Here is a 21178-nt window from a genome sequence, read left to right as displayed (position 1 = left end):
CGGCCACGTGCGCCCAGGTTCCTGGCTCAGCCCCTCAGCCTGCCTGGCGCCTCCAAGGTCGCCATAGCAACCGTGGGGGTCTTCCATCTACGCCCCTCATGGCCCAGAGAAGAAGTCCGGACGGACGGCAGCGGTGGAGGAAGCCAGTGAGTGGCCTCAGCCCCTTCCTAGAGGAGACAGCGCCAAGGCGAGCGGCGGGCGCCCTTTCTGCCGCATCGGTGGCTGCGCAGTCCGTTCGGCTCACCCAGGTTTGGACCCGGAGCCGGAGCGCGCCGCGCTGCCTTCTAGTCTGTCGCCACCCGGCGGGCAGCTTCTCCAGGAGAGACGGGCTTTTGAGCCTCCTTTCCCGGCTTTACGGATTTCCAGGGGCGAAGAATTTTGCCTCGGTCCCTACAAGCATCTCTCAGCTCTCTCCCCCTCCCCTCGCGACTCCCCCACCCCGTGGGCGCGCGCGCGCGCACACACACTTACACTGGCTGGCGCGCGTGCGCACGACCGGGCGCCCCGAGCCGCGGAGTCTCCAGCGCTCCTAAGCAGATCCACTCTCCTGGGCGCCGCTACTCACACAGGCTTCCAGCCGCCACGGAGCGTCCTCTGCGGCGGCGACAGCGGCCGTGGCGGAGGAACGGCGGCTGCAGCCCGGCCCCTGTCTGGCAGCTTCGAGCCCGGGACAGAGTCCGAGAGAAGCGAAGGAGGAGGACGCCGAGGCTAGGAGGAGCCGCGCCGCGCCCGGCGTCCGGCTCTGCTCGGCGGGCGCCTCCGCTCCTCGTGTTGCGGCCCCAGGTAAACGGCTCCGTGGCTCACAGCATCCCAGGGGCGTCTGGGCTCCCAGCCGGGGTTGCCTGATTCCGACACTGCCGGGGACCCGGGACCACTGCTAGAGGGGAGTGGGCGAGGGGGGAGGGGAGTGGAGCTGAGGTGAGGCTGGGTGAGAGCGGTGCGTGGGAGCGTGGGGGCTTCGGTGGAGTCCACGCACCCTTCCCCACCGAACCCCAACTCAAGCTGCTTCACTTTTACGAGCCGGGGGTGCCCGGCGCCCCAAACCGCTGTTCTCCGCCCGCCAGCCAGCTTCAGCTCCGGGAGCGGCGCCCGGCGCCCGCTGCCCGCCAGCCACCTCCCCTGCACCTTGGACAGCGCGCCCCGCCGCTAGCGGCCCCCGGCCCCCGGCCCCGCCCAGGGATCCTGTCCCGCTGGCGCTGCCCTCCCGCCGCCCTCTTCTTTCACATTGTCACCCTTCCGCCCAGCATCCCATCTCCTCCTTGCCTTGGGGAACTCCGCTTTGGTGCGGACCGGAAACTTTCCTCCCTGACTGTTCTGCTCTGGTACTACTATTGTTATATGTGACTGTCCCCTCTCTTGGGGACCTAGACACCTTGGACAGGTCTTCCTCGGCGGGAGCGCATCCGGCCTGGCCCAGTCTGAGCCAAAGGAGGTACTGGTCAGCTGGAGTCGGCGGCTGCCAGGGTACAGAGCCCGCGCCTTAGCAGCTGAATGCCCGCGGGTTCCCCGCCTCTCTGGACACGTGCGCGCCTCCCACGGACGCGGCCCCTCCCGGACCACCCCACGTCCCCCCCCTTGCAGGCCACGGCCACCCCATAGGTTGGACACCCGGGGATCGTGGGTCCTGATTGGCTGAAGGTGTAACCCCTCCTCCTTCTGGAGAGGGGTGGTTCTGGAGTGTTGTGGTTGTCATCCAGTGGCGCGCACATGGGGGAAGTGGGGTCGACAGGTGGGGAAACTCAGGTCTGTAGGGAACCCTCGTTCCACTGTGTGTAGCAGCTTGGACACCCTCTTTCCCTTGAAATACACTTCTGCTCTTCTCTTTGCTCTCATCCTTAGTCTTCACTGCTATAACATTTGTAAAAACCAGCTTGTAACTATTTTAAAATGAGAATTATATTCTTCTGTGGTAGTGATTTTTAGTATTTGTGCTGCTGAAGCGAGCACATCTGTGGTAGTGATTTTTAAAAGCAGAACTAAGAGAATAAGAGAAATAAGCTCACATGAAGAGGTTCATGAAAAACCAGGCTGCAGATTTGAGGGGTTCTGGTAGTTTGGCGAAAGTAATGGAGGGTGCTCAAGGGATCTGAAGAGAGTGGAGAAAGGGGAAAGGAAAGTAATTCCTGCAGGAGATACACAAGTGACAGACCTTAAGAAGCTGAGGAAGGATATGGGCCATTTGTAGGGTGAGATGTGAAGGAGAAATGGAGGGCTGTGTCTGAAAAAGTGGTCATTTTGACCAGTACTTTGTTCATTACCACGCTTTGCTTTTGTTTTGCTAGCATTGCACTTTTGGTAGGCAACTTTATAGTAATAACATCTATCCATGTAATGGATATTGATTATTCCAGTTTCTTGTAATATACAGATTTTCAAATTTTCAAATGGTAATGAATTTCACAAAGTGAAAGGCCTCTCTAGGGGGTTGCATTAAATAGTTAAGTTAAAGTGCTTTTGAAATGTTGTGAGAGAAGGCAGATGAGCATTACGTAAAATCCAAAGTTTGTTCTGGCATTATTTAGGGCCTTTGCAGAAATATACATTAATGGTACTGATTTTTGTTATTTTAAACAGTTATTGCCTCTAGCATTTTCAAGCTTTAGTTCCTTCTGGGTGTTTTGATGTTGGTCTGTACATCTAAGAATATTGTAATTCTTATCTTTAGAAGCCTTGTCAATGCAAAACAAACAGCAAGGATACAAGTTAATGTTGACAACTTACATTGAGTACACTGTGTGTTATTTTATTTGTAAGCTAGTGAAATATGCAAGAGTAATATAGCATGGGTGTATCCCCCAGGGACTCATATCAAAATAAAGTGGAGAATCACATGAGGCTATTCTAGGGAGAACAATTCAATTATTTTTAAGATAAGTAAAATTTAGGATTCTTAAGTGAAAACAGCAACATTATTTGAATTATCTATGTATGCTTTAATAGCATATATTAAGTAAAATAACATTTAATGTTAGATGATTCCAAAGTAGTTGTTAAAGCTTTCCTTTTATTTTTATGAGTTGTTTTTCTGAGTGAAGGACTTCATATTCAAATGGGATTTGATACATTTGAAAAACTGAAAGTTATTGCTATTGTTGAGCAAATAATTCTTACTATGTTTTCATTTCCCTAGTTCTTTCTTTGATTTGCTGTCAGGGATTTAGATTCCAGTTGCAGGCCTACTAAATTTAGATGGGTTTGCAAAGATAGAAGAAGAATGTATATAATCACACATATACACATGCATCTATGTAAAATATATGAATTTATGTCAACAGTTATATATGCTTATAATTTTAGGGTACACTCACTGTATTAATATATATGTTATTGTCATCCTTAGAATTTTTGTTCATTTCTTCTTGTCCAAAAGGTGGCCCTATTTTAAACTGTAGAAAGCATTATCACCAGTAGAATTGGCCAATAGATCATGGAAACAGACAATACTATTTTGTTGCCTGGCAACCACCTACTGTGAATGAAAAAACAAAGCAGTGACAGCTGCTTCCATATCCTGATACTCATACTGTAGCTCAGATATTGCAGCCCTCCAAATGAGTCAGATCTAAGCTTTATTTCACTAAGGTGAAGCTATTTTTGAATGTTTTAAAAAGATATTAATTTTTTGTATTGTAATAAGAATTATGTTGTTATTGTGGGATGAAATGAAGCATCTAGTTGCAATTGCTCTCTTAAGTCTATTATAAAATGAAAAATGCAAAATTAGGAGGATTGTTTAGACCCTTCTCATTCTTCCCTTTATAGTCATTAAACATTGTAAGCGCATTTTCTGCTGTCGTCAGGTGCTCTTAGCATTTTACAAAAACTTGAGTTGTCTGTGATACCTAAATAGATGGCAGGCTTTTACTGCTGAAAGGGAAGTAGAGATTGAGGCTTTTGTCAAACCCTTTAATTTTAAGGAACACTGAGGCCTACTTAGGTGACGTGACAATCTTGGTGACAGAGCCAGGCTCAGGATGTCTTCCCCTTGAGAACACTTGATCATTTCCCCCCACTTTCCTCCCTGAATTATTCTTTCTTTGTTCTTTGTTTACATAAAATTTGTTACAAAGATAACAATAAGGATACTTAGTGCAGTAACATCTGTAAGTCAAAATTCAATATTGGAACACTAGGCTAGATTGTGGGGCTGCATTGAGGCAACATATTCTGCTTTCATTCTCTAAAAGCCACATGACCCCGACCTCTTTCCTCAAACTGCAAAATCTCTTTCTTTGGCAGTTGTTCACAGCTTTGGACGCTTGAATAATCTCTTATTCTGTGTGTGATTTTTTAAAATGGGAATAAGATTGAAGTTTGTGTTGGCCAGTTTGCCTACCTGCAAGAGTTTCAATGATATAGGTAATTAATGAATCACTAATTGCAGTCTTCTTTTCTGCAATGCAAGCTATACTGTCCTGCTAGATTAGTCACCTGTGCTCCTTAAAATAGATGAGACAAATTCTGTTGCTGCATAATACTCATTTCAGGTTTTTATCAAAATCAGCCTTCCAGAGATGCCACCTGATTCCTGTTAGTGCAAGGTGAGTCATCTGTCCCTGAGAGAGGTGATCGTGCAGGTTGTTTCTTACCTCTATAATGGCAGAAATGTATTATTTGGTGGCAAACTTGGATTGCAGATGAATAATTTAGACATTTCTTCAGAACTTAGGAAATATATTACATATACAGTATGATACAGTTTGAGATTCCTTATGCCATTTTAAAGAATCTGTATTCCATTGTTTATTATTTATGATAAAAGCAAGTGTTTAACTTAATATAACAATCTTAAGTAGGAAAACTTGTGGCAAGTTGATTGAAGAAACAATGTAATGACATATTAAGTACCGTTGAGTAATTTTCACAAGAAATGATGGACTTTAGCAGATTTGTAGGGGGGGTAAATTTATTTACAGCATGTTTAACCTAGTTTTAAAAGCCTGGTATTAACTTGTTCTAGGTAGGATTTTTTAATAGGTTTCAAATGAACTTCACTGATTTAAAAAAAACAAAAGCATGGGATATTTTCCACTGTCTGGGTGTTGTTTATTCTGAATAAGTACTTGTTTTGGAACCTATGAGATTAATCTGAATTTTAAGACTATTTAAAAAATTTTTCTGTGTTTGTATAATGTGATAGTAAATATTAGATAGTTCACGCATTGACCTTAATTGACTGGAAGCTTGAAATTTAGTTATCTTCCCTTTCCTATTTTCCTATATAAGATAATGTATATATGTATATTACATGTTCATATATATAGGAATAAACACATACACAATACTTAAACAATATTTCTTGCAATTTTCATCCTTATGATAGAATGTTGTTGGACTTGATTTGGTTTTTTTTATAAAGAGAAACTTTATTTTTATTTACTTTTTAAAAATTTATATATTAATTGGTATGTTTTAGGTATACAGTACATTTACATTTATCATTGGGTGTTTGTACCTGAACATGATGTATCTTAGTTCTTATTTTTTTCCCCATTACCTATGCACCCTTCACCCCCACCACCCTTCCCTATTTACATAGATTTTCTTTCCATTTTTTTTTTCCTCATAATTTTTCTTTCCTTTCTTCCCTTTCCCCTTCCCCTCCCGCCATCCCTCCACCTTTGGACCTTTTCCTATTTCACATTATCAATTATTTGTTTTAATCATTTTCATCCTTATTTACACTTTCAGTTTCTCACACTAGAGATACTATTCGGAATTTACACATGTGTGTCCTATTTATTTCACTTAAGAGTAAGGCCTCAATATGCATCCATTTAGCTATAAATGACTCTAGTTTCTCGTTCTTTATGGCTGAGTAGTACTCCATTTTATTAAAAAACCACATCTTCTTTATCCAGTTTCCAGTTGATGGGCACTTGGGCTGTTTCCAATCCTTAGCTATTACAAATTGTGCCGCTATAAACATAGGTGCACATATATCACTGTGGTATGATTCTTACTGGATTTCATCCTGCCAAAGATTAAAACTAGACCCATACCTATCACTGTGCACTAAACTAAGATCGAAGTGGATTAAAGAGCTAAATATCAAGACAGAAACAGTAAACTTGCTGGAAGACAAGTTAGGTAGAACTCTTGAAGACATTGGCATAGGAAAAGACTTCATGAACAAAACCTCAGCAGCACAGGAACTAGCAGAAAGAATCAACAACTGGGATCTCATCTTATTAAAAAGCTTCTGCACTGCAAGAGAAACTACCAACAGAGCTAAGAGACAACCTACAATATGGAAAGAAATTTTTAGCAGCTGTACCTCAGACAAAAGTCTACTATCGAGAATATATAAAGAATTGAAAAAAATCAGACCCCCAAATTCAAAGACCCAGTTCAAAAATGGGCATCCGAAATGAACAGACATTTCTCAGACAAAGAAGTAAAAACATCATGAAAAAATGTTCAACATCAGTGGTCATTCGAGAGATGCAGATGAAAACAACACTGAGATTCCACCTCACCCCAGAAAGAATGCCTGCTATCAAGAAATCAACCAATAACAAATGCTGGCGGGGGTGTGGCGAGAAAGGAACCCTTCTCCATTGTTGGTGGGAGTGCAGACTGGTGCAACCACTCTGGAAATCCTTATGGAGATACCACAAAGAGCTAGGACTAGAGATCCCATTTGACCCAGCTATTCCCCTACTGGTTATCTTCCCCAAAGAATTAAAAGAGAAACTTTAAATAAGAGATACTTACATTTTCAATTTCTTTATGCCAGGTTTTGCTATTATATCCCGTAAACTCTCACCCATCCAAATAGGATGATTGCTAAAAATAAGCAGACAAGTAAATATATAAGCAGGATCCCTTTTGCTACTTCCAAACTAGCCAAGAAAGCATATTTTCTCATTCTTAGACATTTACTTTTGTGCACACCCACATACATATAGAGTTTAATGTCCTATAGACTTTTTTTAGTGGTGGACAGAAATAGTATTTAATTGGGAGATCTGTGTATGGTAGTATTTTAAAGTAAAGACAATATATATAGATTTTTAGAAATGTAGTAGCATAGGAAGAATCAAATTTATTTATTTTGAAAAATTTTCCTATTTTTACTGGCAGTATAACCAATCCACCAAACCTAGAATTGTTTTCAGTATCTGCAGCAGAACATGACATACAGCAGACATAAGTATTTTGTAGAATTGTACCTTCCCTTTCTCTCTATGGACAGATGCAAATAATTTAGTCTTATCTACGTGAAAAGTAAAAGCTTAGAGATGGAGAAGAAATTAGTGTAGTTGTCTAATTGCTTTTGTGTAAGAAAAAGCCAAAATAACTAACTTAGCCAGTGAAATTTTGGAATATACTTCTTGTCAGTGTAGAAAGTTACACAGGGCTATTGATTTTTCACAAATACTGCCATCCCAAGTATAGAACGAATCTTTAATAGCCCACAGCAGCATAACAAAGGTTATGGCAGCAAGTCTGAAGCAATACTTTATTTAGTTGGCATTGGAGGGTGAAGTTTGCTAGCCCCAATGTAATTATCCAGACTGGAATATAGCCAAGGTGCTGTGGTTAACATCCCAAACTGGGAGAAAAGCCACAGATGAGGTCTTAAGGACCTTAAGTGGTCAGAGCTGCTTCTTTGGTCTTATTTTCAAGAGGACTCCATGAGCATCTAGAAAGCCTTAGAAACTATCAGATACTTAAGGAATAGAGCCTGGAGTTGCCATCCAGATATCAGGTGCCAAAATTCTGCTCATTGAAAGATGTCATAATCCTAGGTGCTTGTTCCCATTGAAATGAGACCTTTTTCTTTATCTTGCTACATTGTTGTGACATAGGTGAAGAGTGGTAGTGTTTGCAGACAACCATAGAAGGTCATAGGTTCCAGTTCCTTTTAAATCTACCTTTTAATTCTAACTTGCCTAGGCTAGGTATTATTTTCTTTGTAGGGTTTTGTTCCTATTTACATATCAGCAATTCTTTATTAAAATGTAAGTTGATAAATGGTTAAAGTCCAGGTTGAGTATCCCTAATCTAAAAGTACGAAACTCTAAATCTTAAGCTTTTTGAGTATCAACTTGATATTGCAAGTGGAAAATTCCATGCCGGACCTTACTGTGAAAGGTCACAGTCAAAACACAGGGGCATTAAAAATATTATATAAAATTATCTTCAAGCTATGCATACAAGGTATATATAAAACATAAATGAATTTTATGTTCAAACTTGGGTCTCATCTCCAAGATATATTATTATGTATGTGCAAATATTTTAAAATCTGAAATTTAAAACACTTTTGGTCCCCAGCATTTGGATAAGGGATATTTAACCTATACTTTTTTGGAGGAATTCGTGAGTGTCTCACACATATTAGGTACCTAATATATCTTTGTTTAATTCTAATAGTGAAATTATACCTATTATTTTATTAGATGGGGCCAGTTGTTTTGTTTATGGAATCTTCCAATACCATTTAATTTGGGGATTTCTTATATGAATAGTGCTACATTTGGCTCTGAGAATCATGAAGATTCTTAAGACACGGCTCTGACTCATGGAAGAGAACATATTCCTTGCAGGAAAGTGTACAAATTCAATGTGGTTTGACAGGTAACTGCATAGGATCAGTTGGCCTGGAAAGCAGGGCAGGAAACAGACGTTGGAGGACCTAGAAAGGTCAACCAGAGGTTTTGAATTTAAAGGGAATGGTCAGCTATTCTCAAATCTGCCTTTAATAGGAATCCCATGAGGTGCTTGTCACAATAGTGATTTGTAGATCTCGTCCAAGGCCCACTGTATGGGACACTTTAGGGATATGGCCTGTGTAGTATACCATATACCCTGTATTCATATATCCTGACAGTTCATTCTCCAGTATATGTCTAGTATTCTTATGCAAGTATCTCCTATTCTGCACTCAAGGGCTTTCTTTCTCATACATGGGGTAGCTTGGTAGTGTAGCACAGTTCATGGTCTCAAGAATTTACCTCAGCCATGACAGAAGAGAGTTCTAGAACACCCCAGGATTCTTGGTTCTTGATCACAGTATCACAGTGACTCTGCTGCATATTCTATACCATGTCCCAGAGTCCCCTGACATGAAACAGCCTCAGTAAACCACTGGGGAACTCTGTTGGACAACATGAGTATTAGTGGCTATTTCTCTGCACACTTCTCTACCAGGACTTCATAGCATTTCCTCTTAAATAATGAGCTCAAATTCCATCTTAAAGTCTGCTTCTGGGGAATTCATCATGAAATAAGGCAGAAGCTTCTTTTATTTTTTTAATAATGAAGCAAATTTGGGAGACTCAGTCTCATGTGATAGGGAGCTACTTAAGGATTTAGGCAGAGTATTGCACTTTAGATTTGGAATTTAGAAAATCACTGTGGCAGATATGTGAGAATGGATTGATGGAGGAAGAACTGGGGGCATGGAGACCAGCTGGGAAGTGGCACCGCACAGGCAAATAGTTATAAGCACTTAAGATAAGGTGATTACCTTGGAGACAGACATGCAAGAAGGAATTCAAGATGAATTTTGGTAGAAAGCTGTCTAGAAAAATTGGTATAACATAGATGTCTGTGATATATGGTCAGCTAGCTCACAGCTACTCCGTAAAGGAGATTTCAGTCCTCCACCCTGGCCCATTGCCCTGGACTGCTCATTAGGCTTGGCACATCTAGAAGGGCTAGGAATTCTCTGTCGTGCCTATAATCTTAGCTCAGCTTTCTAGAGTTAGGTTGAACAACTCTGGGCATAAATAAGACAAGAAGGAAAGATAAATAATTCACCATTAGATCATTAAAGGAAGAAAGTTATATTTTACTGGAAGGATTTGTGAAGTTGTAGAGGAGAGTAGGAGAGAGATCTGTGCTGCATGTCCAGTTTGTGATGAATAGTGATTTTTTTTCCCTTGCTTGTGGTCAAGAAGTGATTTTCATCTACCATCAGTTTCTGGAAGACCTAGCATGACTCACTGTGCACTTATAGCTATTGTTTTCCCTGCTGCTCTGATAGCCTATATTTTAGCTAAGTGAATGAGTGGTAGCTGGGGGTGGGGCTGGGTCTTTTCTCTTGTTCTGTCATTATGCCAGGCTTTCGACTGCAATCTCTCCTGCCGGTTCTTAGGCCACCAGCTCCCAAAGAAGATCAAGGAGTACAGAGAGTAGGAGAAAAAAAGCATAAATCCATAAAGAGAGCTGTTTTGAATTAAAAGCTTAATTACAAAATGAGCAAGTTAAAGCTTGTTAGATGATATGAAATAAGATAAGGCAGCCTTCTAATTACTATTAGAATGAATACTAATATTCTGGCTCTGTCTGTAGTCAGAAATGTGAAGGCTGTATAATCAAACAAGCACAATCTGAAACTATCATATTTTTGCAAAAGTAGAATTGAATCAATGACAAAAAGACTAAATTATGAGAAGTTGTAGAATAGGTCAGCAAAGAGCTTACTGAGCTTTAACAGGGAGAACAGAATCATGACAGTAAAAGTGCTGAGCATGTGTGTGTAAGAGAGGCCAGGTCACTATGGATGAAGCACAGTGTAAAGGAACAGGCCTCATTAATGTAGGATATTATGCATTTATGTATATGTTTAAAAATACTTTGCATTTTGAGATAATTGAGGATTTACGTTCAGTTGTAAGGAATGATACAGAGATCCTGTGTGCCTGTTATGGCTTGTATCTTGGTGTCCCCCCAAAACCTCATGTGCCCATAGACAGGGCATTTGGAAGGTGACTAGATCATGGGGTGTGATACTGGATCATAGGATTGTGATACTGGATTAGTCTACTGATTAGTTTATAGTTGGGTATAGTACTGGGAGGTGAAGCCTGGTGGAAAGAGTTGGGTCACTGTGAGCATGGCCTGTGTGTGTGTGTATATATATCCCTCCTCTTCCCTTGGTGGCTTGATGCTTCTCACTGCCATGCTATGAGCAAGCCACCTCTGCCATGCCACCCTGACTTGGAGCCAGCTGTGAGCTGAAACTTCTACAAATGATGAGCTAAAATAAACCTTTTCTCCTTTACCTTGTAGGTATCTGGTATTTTGTGTCAGCAAAGAGAAAGTAACTAAAATCTAGGTCCCACAAAGATAGCTTCTTGTAAAACTATAGTACAATAGTATAATCAGGATATAGACACTCATGTCTGGTTTTTCAGTTTTATTTGCAGTCATTTGTATGTGTGTATGAATTTAGTTATGTGTAATGTTCATGATTATTTTTAAAAGTCAGAGACTTTCTCATTCTAGAATTTAAAAATTCACCTATTTGGGCTAGCTCTGGCTTAACTCTGACTAATGAAAGGATAATATAGACTAGATTCTGCTGTCCCCTTCCCATTTTGGGATTCTGCAGAGCAGCATCAGGGACCACCTGAACACAGCAGGAAAGTCAGTGAGTGAGAAAACCAACTTAAAAAAAGAGAGGCTTATTTTGGCTCATGCTTTCAGAGGTTTTAGGCCATGGTTGACTAGCTGCAAGGCAGAGACATCATGGCATAAAGGTGTGGCAGAGGAAAGCAGCTCACTTCATAGCATCTAGGAAGCAGAGTGAAAGGGAAAGAGCCAGAGAAGGAGATAGGGACCAGATATAGTCCCTAGCATCAAGGCACTGTGATCCATTCCTTTCAGCTAGGCCCGGCCTCCTGGAATCTCCCAATAATGCCATCAAATTATGATCTCATCAATGGATTAATCCACTTGATGGAGTTAGAACCCTTATGATACAACACTTCCTCCAAAGCCCACCTGCTGGCCTTTAGCACATGAATTTTGGGGGACATTTCAGATCCAAACTGTAAGCAGTAGGCTATTACACAGGGCAGAGCTTTCACTTTGTTTAATTCTTTGTGATCATTGTGTGGCAATAAACTGAGCTTTTAAAGTACGAGTTTTGTGACAGAAGGTTGCTCCAGAAAGCTTACTATGACACCTCTTCCTCAGACCAGCATTTCTATCCTTCTTTGTGATGGGCTCAGCATTCTTTGCCTTTGTCTCTTCCTCTCTGTATTGAGGGGCTCATTGCTGCAGGATGCTTGTCTGGATTTCTGAGTTAGTTGACTTGCTCAGTTCAGCCTATGGCAAGTCGTGCTGCGAGAAAGCAAGAAGCAGGACAAAGCATGGTATTATTTTTTTTTTTTGCCTTTACTTAGGGCAGTATCCTGGGAGGCAGAAATCCCTCCTCTGTAGTATAGCTTATACTCAACACATCTTTGGTTTTGGTTTTAGCTGCTCACTAATCACCTTGGCTCAGGCTTTCAGCAATATTGCCCTCTGTTATTGTCTCTTTAGCCTAAAGGAGGTGGCTGCTTCATGCTCTTTTTAATCTCAGACTGTCTGGCGTTAGGCTCTGTGGGCCTCAATCGCTTGACTAAACAATTCTCTATTAAATTTCCTCAGTGGGAAAAACTTGAAGAGATTTATATTTTCCTAGTTAGAGATTCCCCAGTTTCTCAAAGCATGGAAATGATGCAAATCTGATGCACCCACATTTATAATTTCACCCCTACCCCCAGGCATCTCCATCCCTTTACTGACTCTTCATCCTCTGCTAGTCTCTGGTCTTCCAAGCACCAGTTTTGTTTTGTTAAATTTATTTGTCATTTTGGCAGTCTCCTTCTGATGTCTTTATTATTCTTTCAAATCTTCATTTGCTAACTTTCTCTGTCGTATTTTCTGTCAGTAGTTCTTAGTGACCTCATCTCTGTGTAATATCTTTAGCATTTTGACATGTTGATCGCATGACACACTACTGAATATGCTTTGGCTTAGAGGTTACACCTCTGCTACATAAGGGTTTGGTTTTGCTGTACTTCACTTTTCTGCATCAGGATATTTTTACACGTCTCATTAGACTTTACCACCTCATCTGTTATAGATGTGTGTGCGGTTCTTTAACAAAAACAATGGCAGGAATGTTGACAAGAATGCTTTGGGGGAACAACTAAAGTCACCTGTACCACATTGTGATCACACAGACTGCCTTAAGGAAGGGGCCACAAAAGAGCAATTTGGAACTTTTAGAGATGGTGCTAGGCAGTGTAGTGAGTGCTCAGGTCCCTCTCCCGGCAGGAGAGCAATCTTGTTGGTTGGTCCTATAACAGCTTCATACCTTCTCTAGGGAAAAGCAAAGCACAGAGCGGTGGTAGTTAAAGCCTCTATTAAGAAAAAGGTTAGAGATATCTGCAACTGAGCTCTGGAAATGGCACATGAACTATCCAGTCATAGGTGTTCCATCCTCAGATGCCAGGAGCTGTTAGTTACTCTAGGCCAATGGTAGAGAAAGTATGGCACACGTGCTGCAGCAGGTTGTTTGTGTCATTGAAAACTCTAAAAGGTTCACCATCTCTGCTCTAGGCATTGCAGCACACGTGGGGATGTTCTTCAAATTAACAGCCATGCATATCACCGCCAGCTTTACAGATCTGAGATCTGGTAAAATTAAGAGCTTTGGCGAAAGATGAATTTCAGTATTGAAAAATAGCCAGTGGCATGGGTAGTTAATGTGTCCTCCTGCCCTTGCAGTGGGATTAGGGCTGGGAATGTTTTGTGGGCTGGTGCACACGGTTATGAACAGATGGATCTTTTTGGAAGCTGCCTGTAAGACTACTGGCTTGCCTGTGCTCTCCATGATGATAAGTAGTGGTGAGCTGGGCTGGAGAATTGTGGACTAGACAGCTCTGGGTGAGCTGACAATAGACAAGAAATAAGCTTATTTTAAATGGGCATAAGCTTCAAGGGAAGTAATTAAGACACACTTCAGCTTCATGGAAAAATTAGGGTTCCAGTTAATACAAGAATAAGATTAGAAATAATAAATTGCTTGCACACCTGTAATCACTGAAGAACAGTTTAGTAACAAAACACCAGTTATGCTTGCCCTTAAGTTTCTCCTCTCTTTTCCTTTTTCTTTATCTCTCAGAATTGAGTTCAGGATCTTTTTCTCCCTGGTGGTACCCTGTGCATTTTTCTTCAAGAATGTTTTTCCTTTGTGAGAGTAGCCAGCAGTTTCTTGTGACATTCTTCTGAAGTCTTGTCATTTACCCATTTCGGTGGCATCTTTCTGTGGAGATGCACACTCTGTTTCTTTTCTTCTTACTCAGAAATGTGCAGTGGTATGAGGAGAGAGTTTGTAAGTGGAACCTTCTTGAGCATTAGGGACTTGATTCTGCCAAGTAACACAAGCAGGTGTTGTGGAAGTTAGAGAAGCTTTTCTGTCAAGGCACTTTTTATTGTGTGAGTTGACCCTAAATAGTTTCTGATTTTTCTCATTTAGTTTTAAAGGATTATTCTGAACATATATATTTAAAAACTCATATAACATTGTGATGTAGCCTGACACTTATTTTATAGTTGAGGTATAATGTTTCTGGAGAAAAGCATGCTAAATACTCATTGTGCCAAATGAATAGGTATATATTATGCCAAGTTTACATTAGGTGTTGGGAACACAATGGTGAGCAAAATAATCATTATTTTTGTCCTCCCAGCAACCGACAGCTTACTGGAAAGGACTTTAAATAAACACAAAAACAATTATATAATTGGAACTCATGATACATACATGGAAAAGACCAAGTTTCTCTGAAATGATATAATGAGGATGCAGTGGTCAGGGGAGGCTTGTGTGGGAGAGTAATTTATAAATTAACACCTGAAGGGTGGTTGGGGTCATCCAGGTGGGGAGTCCCATGTGTGATGGCCCAGGAAGAGCTTGGGTTTTGGAAACTGAAAAACTGCCAGTGTTACTGAGAACAGAGAGTGAGGGTAAACAGCAGCTGGAAATGAGGTTCCTGAGATCTAGGTTTGGGTTTGATTATGCCAGACCTATTACATGATGCTGTGGGCTTTGGTTTTTATCCTAAGTGCAATGAGGATCTACTGAAGAGTTGTTGTTTTCCTTCTTCAAAAATTAAGGAGAAATTTACACAATATAAAATGAACCACTCTAAAGTGAACAATTCAGTAGCATTTACTGCATCAACAAGGATGTGCAAGTATCTTCTGTATCTGTTCTAATACATTTTTCATCTTCCCAAAATGAAGCTTCGTACCTATTAAAGTCACTGAAGGATTTTAAAGGAAGTGATATAGTCTAATTTGTAGCACATGAAATCTTTCTGGAAATATTTTGGAGAAGGGAGTGAAGAGGTCAAGACTAGAGGCAAGAGAATCAAGCTTCAGATTATTGTCAACTCCAAGAATAGATGGTGGTAGCTTTTAGGAATAGTGGTTATAGATATGGGGATGAGGGGAGTGATCCAATACTGAGTTATACAATCAGATTTGATTATCTGTAAGTGACTAAGTAACCTTGTAGTTATCTATATCACTGATCTATACCCTTTTTAGGTCTATCTAGGATGCTTGTTAAAAGTATAGCTGATTGAGCCAACTCAAGCTACTGATGCAGAAGGACTGAACATGGTCCCTGAAGAATTCTCATTGGAGCTGAGGTTTGAGGACCAACCATTACTGTTTTTTTTCAGTTCTGATACACTTTAAGATCAAAGGCTGCCAACAGTCTAGTTAATAGGAGTGAATGAGAACCAGACACAGAATTGACAAATGCACAACTATATGCCTGCTTATAATTTTGAGTAGAAGGGATGCTTGTTAGGGATATATCTTTAATTTGATCCTAAAGCTAATATACAATATAAACAATTTGCGAGGTGGTGTTTATTTTTGATTCTTTCTTTCTTAGAGTACTGTGACTCTCCCAGAACTAAGTGGTGACTGAGTAATGGCATTTTTATGAAATGTAATATAAGTTCAGTGTAGTCATCTATTGTAAATGAAACAAATAACTGGTAGAAATTAACTTGTAAAACAAACCATCCTGATATCTTTTAGATAACATATCTATAAAACTCATATTACTTTAAAGGGATGTTTACACCAATAAACTGATTTTAGAAGCCAGAGTCTTTGAGACTTTTCTTAGGAGATCCTACAAACTATAGTAAAAATCACCAATAAACAAATCAAGATTTTATATTTGACTTCTCTTTTCTGTTTGCCTTTACAAGGTTTTCCTATATCTGTGCTGCCCTTTAGATTTGTCACTTTGAGCCTGAATCTCCAGTGCCCAGAAGTCTTTCTAATACCATGGTGTTTAAAAATCTTTTAAATAATCTCTTCTCCAAATACTTATATAATATATTTAACTAAATGATAAGTTTTGAACTGAAAGAGGTCACAGAGACCATCTAGTTGTCTAGTTTGCTTGAAACCATTACCTTGGGAGGTCTTGAGGTGATAAGAATAAGGTTCTGTTACTGAGAGGTGGATCAGGTTCTTAGGTATTTTTTGGAAAATACTGTACTTTTGCCAGATTTGCATTGCTATCCCTTAACAGCTTTTTGGAAATTTTTTAAACTTCTGAATCTTTAATTGGAAGTGTCAGAATTAAAGCAGAAGGTTGAGAGTCACAATTTCCTTAAGCAAACAAATTTGAAGTGACATCATCTGAAGTTAATGGAAACTTCTGTGGTGTTAAAATGTCTCACCAGGAAGACAAAGAGAAAAAGATGAAAAGGAATGTGACCTACTAGCTGTAGACCTAGTGCTTGGTGGACGATGGCCCAGGGATTGACTATTTTGGAGCCCATTAGTGCCCACCTGTACCTGGTTGTTGACACATTCTGGCTCTGCCATCACCTTGTTACTGTTCCATTCTTCTTTCAAATATCTGGGGTAAAGACCAATGAGGAGACATTGTTGGAAGTGCTGGAAGCTGATGGCTGTTCATGTCTTTACTCTGTGCTTTCAAAATTCATAGTTGAATTTATTAGGAATAACTATGGTTACTTAGAGATCAGTGATTCTGGACTTGCGAGGCCCTTCCATCTAGTTAATGAGAAGAAGCTCGCTAGGATGATAAACTTTCAAGGACTCAAAATAGAGGTGCTGTGTGCCAGGGTAGCCTTTCTTGATGTGAATGAGAAGGGCATTTGAATGGAAACCTATCAGGAGATGTCAGAGTTATGGTGAATGCCTTTTGAGTATTTTCAGGCATCATTGCTTATGTTCTCCTGTTTAGTCCTCATTTAGTTTATTTATGTCAATAAGAGTAAACTATAACTTAGAAAGGTTAAGCTACTCGATCATTGACATTGCTGTTAAACAGAAGAAGCAGGGATTTTGAGACATTCCTACTACATCACGTTCCATGATGCTCCTTTTTAAAAATAGAAATTATTAATAGCAACTTGCTTTATTTGATTTTAACTGATATCACAGAAGGAATATAATATTGAGAACTGCAAATAAGATGGCATTGGAAAGAGTCACCTAAGAATCACAAATTATAAAAATGGCAAGAAGTATAAATGGTTCAGATGAAGTCTGCAGACTAGAGAGAAAACAAGAAAGTCAAATCAGCGGTGACAAAGGAACAGTCTTGCCTGTGTGAAATGGCTCTGCAAGTTGAGGGTTTTCATGGGCATGAAGCACATGGAAAGAAGCCAAGTGGAACAAATAGACAAGATAAAGTGATATGGCATGTGTATATATTTTTAAGCTATACAGGCTAAAGAAATATTAATAACTTGTCAAATTAGAAACATTTATCATGGAAGCATATGTCCATGATAGGAAGTTTTAGTGGAGTTTTGGACATATCTGAACTTTTATGCTATGTTGATTTGGGTTCAGAGTGCTAGAAGGATATAGAAAAATTAGGTCAAACAGTAATCTTTTCAAAAAGAGAAAAGGACAACTTACAAGTAAAGGTACAAGTTTATCAGAGTGAACGTATATGTATGTGAAAAGAGAACATTAAGGGTTTAGAGGACTTAGTGGAGAAGAAAAATGGCTTATGTTCACTGAACTGGAGATATGTAACACAGGATCGGTGCCTTTGACATTTAGAATATGGAAGAGTTCCTTGTTGCATGGGCCAAAAGAAGGGCCGCAGCCCTCATAGGCTCTCCTCCACCACCTCTCTAATTGTGGAATGCCAGGTGGAGCTGGAGGGCACTGACAGATTGAGTGGTACTAGTAAGTCTCATATTGCATCTGGCAGCAAGTGTATTGCTCTCCTCAGGCTCCTGCTGGCTGGTGCATACTGCCTGTGTTGTGGTGTCTGCCAGTGGACAGCTGACTAAGAGCCATGGGGGAAAGTACAGAGCTTTGGCAAGTGCCCAGCAGTATATGGCAGACCCTGCTCACTGTAAGTGCTTTGGTGGGAGCTCTGAGTGCATTCTTTCCCACTGATGCTTTAATGAACCCATTACAGAATATTTATTATAGTATCTCTTTAATTACCTTTATTGATGCCCATGGCCAATTGCACTGATATTTAGAAACTTTCTTTTAATGTGCAATCTAAACTTTTCTCTCCTTGGCTTGAGGCAGTTGCTGCCTGCCCTATTTGGCAGTTGCTGGGAGTAACTGTGAGCCGTGGTGATGTTATTGGCTGAGGAGTAAAACAGAAGCCGAATAAAGTTTGGCTTTTTGCATACTTCAGGGCAGAGCTTCTGGTCCCAGGGTTAAAAACAACACAGAACCAGTAACTGAACATGCCACTGAATAGTGCATCCACGAATGGCCTTCGGTGCCCAGTGGGGCATCTATGTCTCAGTGTTGAAGATGCTGCTGCAGACTTCCAGTTCTCCAGATTTGTGCCCATGTCTCTTTAGTCTTAAAATCTTAGTGTGAAATATTTAGTACCCTAGGAAAGCTAAATTAATGGTGAGTCAGAGTAATTAAGGCAAAGTAAATAATCTCCAAGGTTCTCATTCCCCGTGAAACTAATTTCATATCTTATCCTTCATGTGTTAAAAATAGTTCTCTGCTAATTTAAGATGCCCATGCTCTGTGTTGGTGAAGTGCACTTCAGTTCTATTGAAAGGATGCAGATTAGAGAGTTATTTTCAATTGGGCACTTTTTTTTAAGGGAGAGAGAGAGAGACATTCATTTTGGCACCACAAGAGCGTGAATCTCTCTGGGTGAGCTGAGAGTTGGATACAGCTGCAACTGGGTGGATGATGGGCCAACTAGCTTATGATAACTTGCAGCTGGGACATCCTTTTCATCCTTTTAGTTAGAACTCTCAGTTACTGGCCTTCAGTTTACTATTGAGATTAGTTTAACTCTTGCAGGGTTTTTGACTGTGCATATCTTGACCTTGTCTTTGTCTACAAGTTTAGAAAGTAAGTCTGTTCAGGTCTTCTGAGCAGTAGGAACATCAGGATTTAAACATAATTTTGATTACTTGTTGCCTTCAAATAATCAAAAGATATAAACTCACAACTATTCCTTTATTTATGGACTTTTAGATGTCAGTGCATCAAAATGCATCTTCCTGCAAATGAGTTCCAGCATTGCAGCGGCCCATTGTCCCAGGGCTGACAAGGAGAGTGGTGCTATGGCTTGAGTGAATGGCTAGCAGCTGTGCTTCCTCCAGTGAGTGAAATTGCTTTAGGACTTCCTGTTACAGCAGCAGTCCTGATCAAGTGAGAGAATTCTCTCTATAATAAGAAAATATTTTGGTTTGAAAGGAGACATGTTTGGAGAGACATATTTAGCATATAATCTTCTGTTACTTATAGCTAAAAATATGCCATCATTATCAATTTTTGTGCATCTTCAAAATTCCTGTTATGTTTTGATTATTATTTTTTTTTTGGTACTGGGAATTGAACTGGGGACCTTGTGCTTGCAAAGCAGGTGGCAGAACCACTGAGCTAAATCCCCAGCATGTTTTACTATTTTAACAGACGCTTCATCTCTTTATGCACTGTGGGACTTTTATTCCAGAGGAATGCAGTTTTACTTTTAAAATGTTCTGAAGTGGAACATGAGAGTGGAAATTACAGGGTCCTAGGCACAGCACACAGAAGAATCTCTACGTGGCCACATCTGAGCTGAAAAATATGGATAATTAATGGAGAAGCACATGTAAAGTGACTTTAATTAATTTCTTATTTTTTAGCTATCTAGTTTTAGTGTCACTTTACCTTTTGTAGACTGTCCCCTTTTGCTAAATTTTTAATTTTTCTTTCTGATAAAAAGAAATACAATACAGAAATTGAGTTGAGTGCAAGCTTGTGATATGTGTGGGGCATAATAACTTCTTAACTATATGTAAAGACATCAGACTCTGCACATTATGACTTTTAACATAACTATCTGTACCATAATCATTATGTACATTAATGACAATGTGAAAAGTAGAGTCTGGCCTTCTGATCATCTTGACTGGCTAATGATTATTCTGTTTTAAAGCTGATGGAACTGAAATTTGGTGAAGTCAATTTGTCATTCATTCCTTCATTGATTTATCCTTTATTTTAGACACATTTATTGTGTGCTTGCTAATGCTACAGCAGCTCTGAATGTACGAAGATGATATTCCTGCCTTGGAGGAACACAGAGGCTACAAGGAAAATGGAGAGCAATAGATAATTAACACTGTGTGATCAGCCTTATGAAGCAGGTAGTTTGGAAATATTTGAGAAGCACACTGAAGAGTGGGAGATTAATTCCAACAGAGAAGTTGGGCTGCCATTCGGTGAGGAGAATTAAACTTGGCTTCAAAGGGGCTCTCCAAATAAAGATGATTATTCCAAGCTGAGACACAGAAGCCCAAAAGAACATAGTATGTCTAGGGAGAGCAGTGTGAAGTGGCTGGGGCATTGAGCACATGTGGAGAGTACAAGGAAGGTCATACAGCTTATAGATTAGAATTGGGAGGGTACAGGGTTTTCTTCCTAGTTTGATGTTTCTCCTTTATTCTAGGTTCGGTTTATTTAGTTCCCCATCAACTGCATTCTGAATACCCTCTCTCTATACAAGCCATGTTAAAGGTTGTGACAGCTAGGGATTTCACTTGACAAGCTTATCGCTTTTAGCTAGGGGTATAGCTTATATTTTGGTCAGCATACAGATCTGTGCGTGTTCCTACAGATTAGTTAAGGGGCAGTGAGTAGCAGCTGAGGCCAAAATGTATTCAGCTAAGTGATTTTGGCAAGTAAAACAAATGTCATTTTACTCAACCTCAATAGGTGTATAGCACTCTTACTATATGACTCCACCCTAGTTTTGAAGTCTCACATGTTATGTCTGTTTGGCACTTGAGAATACAAAAGCTTTAGTAATTATTTTGAAGAAGATGGTATTTTTAAGCTATTTCTCCCTATCGAAAATGACGTTTTGTTCACAGAGATGAGTAAGTGCTAG

At 40.3% G+C, this 21178-nt stretch overlaps 1 protein-coding gene across 16 annotated transcripts in view; it reads left to right on the top strand.

Annotated features, from left to right (window-relative positions):
• Positions 1–441: 441 nt before the first annotated feature.
• Positions 442–21178, top strand: part of Enox1 (ecto-NOX disulfide-thiol exchanger 1) — a 571647-nt gene continuing 550910 nt past the window's right edge. For 12 of the 16 annotated variants that reach the window (XM_087197407.1, XM_087197408.1, XM_087197410.1 and 9 more), the window contains exon 1: positions 442–783. The gene's annotated coding sequence lies outside the window, so the exon portion shown is untranslated. Of the gene's footprint in view, positions 784–5376; positions 20511–21178 lie in introns of those variants that run through there. The other 4 variants (XM_087197404.1, XM_087197402.1, XM_087197399.1 and 1 more) reach the window with 4 other exon arrangements.

Source organism: Heterocephalus glaber, unplaced genomic scaffold (assembly GCF_053883595.1).
Source record: "Heterocephalus glaber isolate CG9 unplaced genomic scaffold, H.glaber_assembly_v1.0 deba00001666, whole genome shotgun sequence".
Lineage (NCBI taxonomy): Eukaryota > Metazoa > Chordata > Mammalia > Rodentia > Bathyergidae > Heterocephalus > Heterocephalus glaber.
Note: the sequence above shows the minus strand (reverse complement) of the source record. Positions and strands in the feature narration are given on the sequence as shown.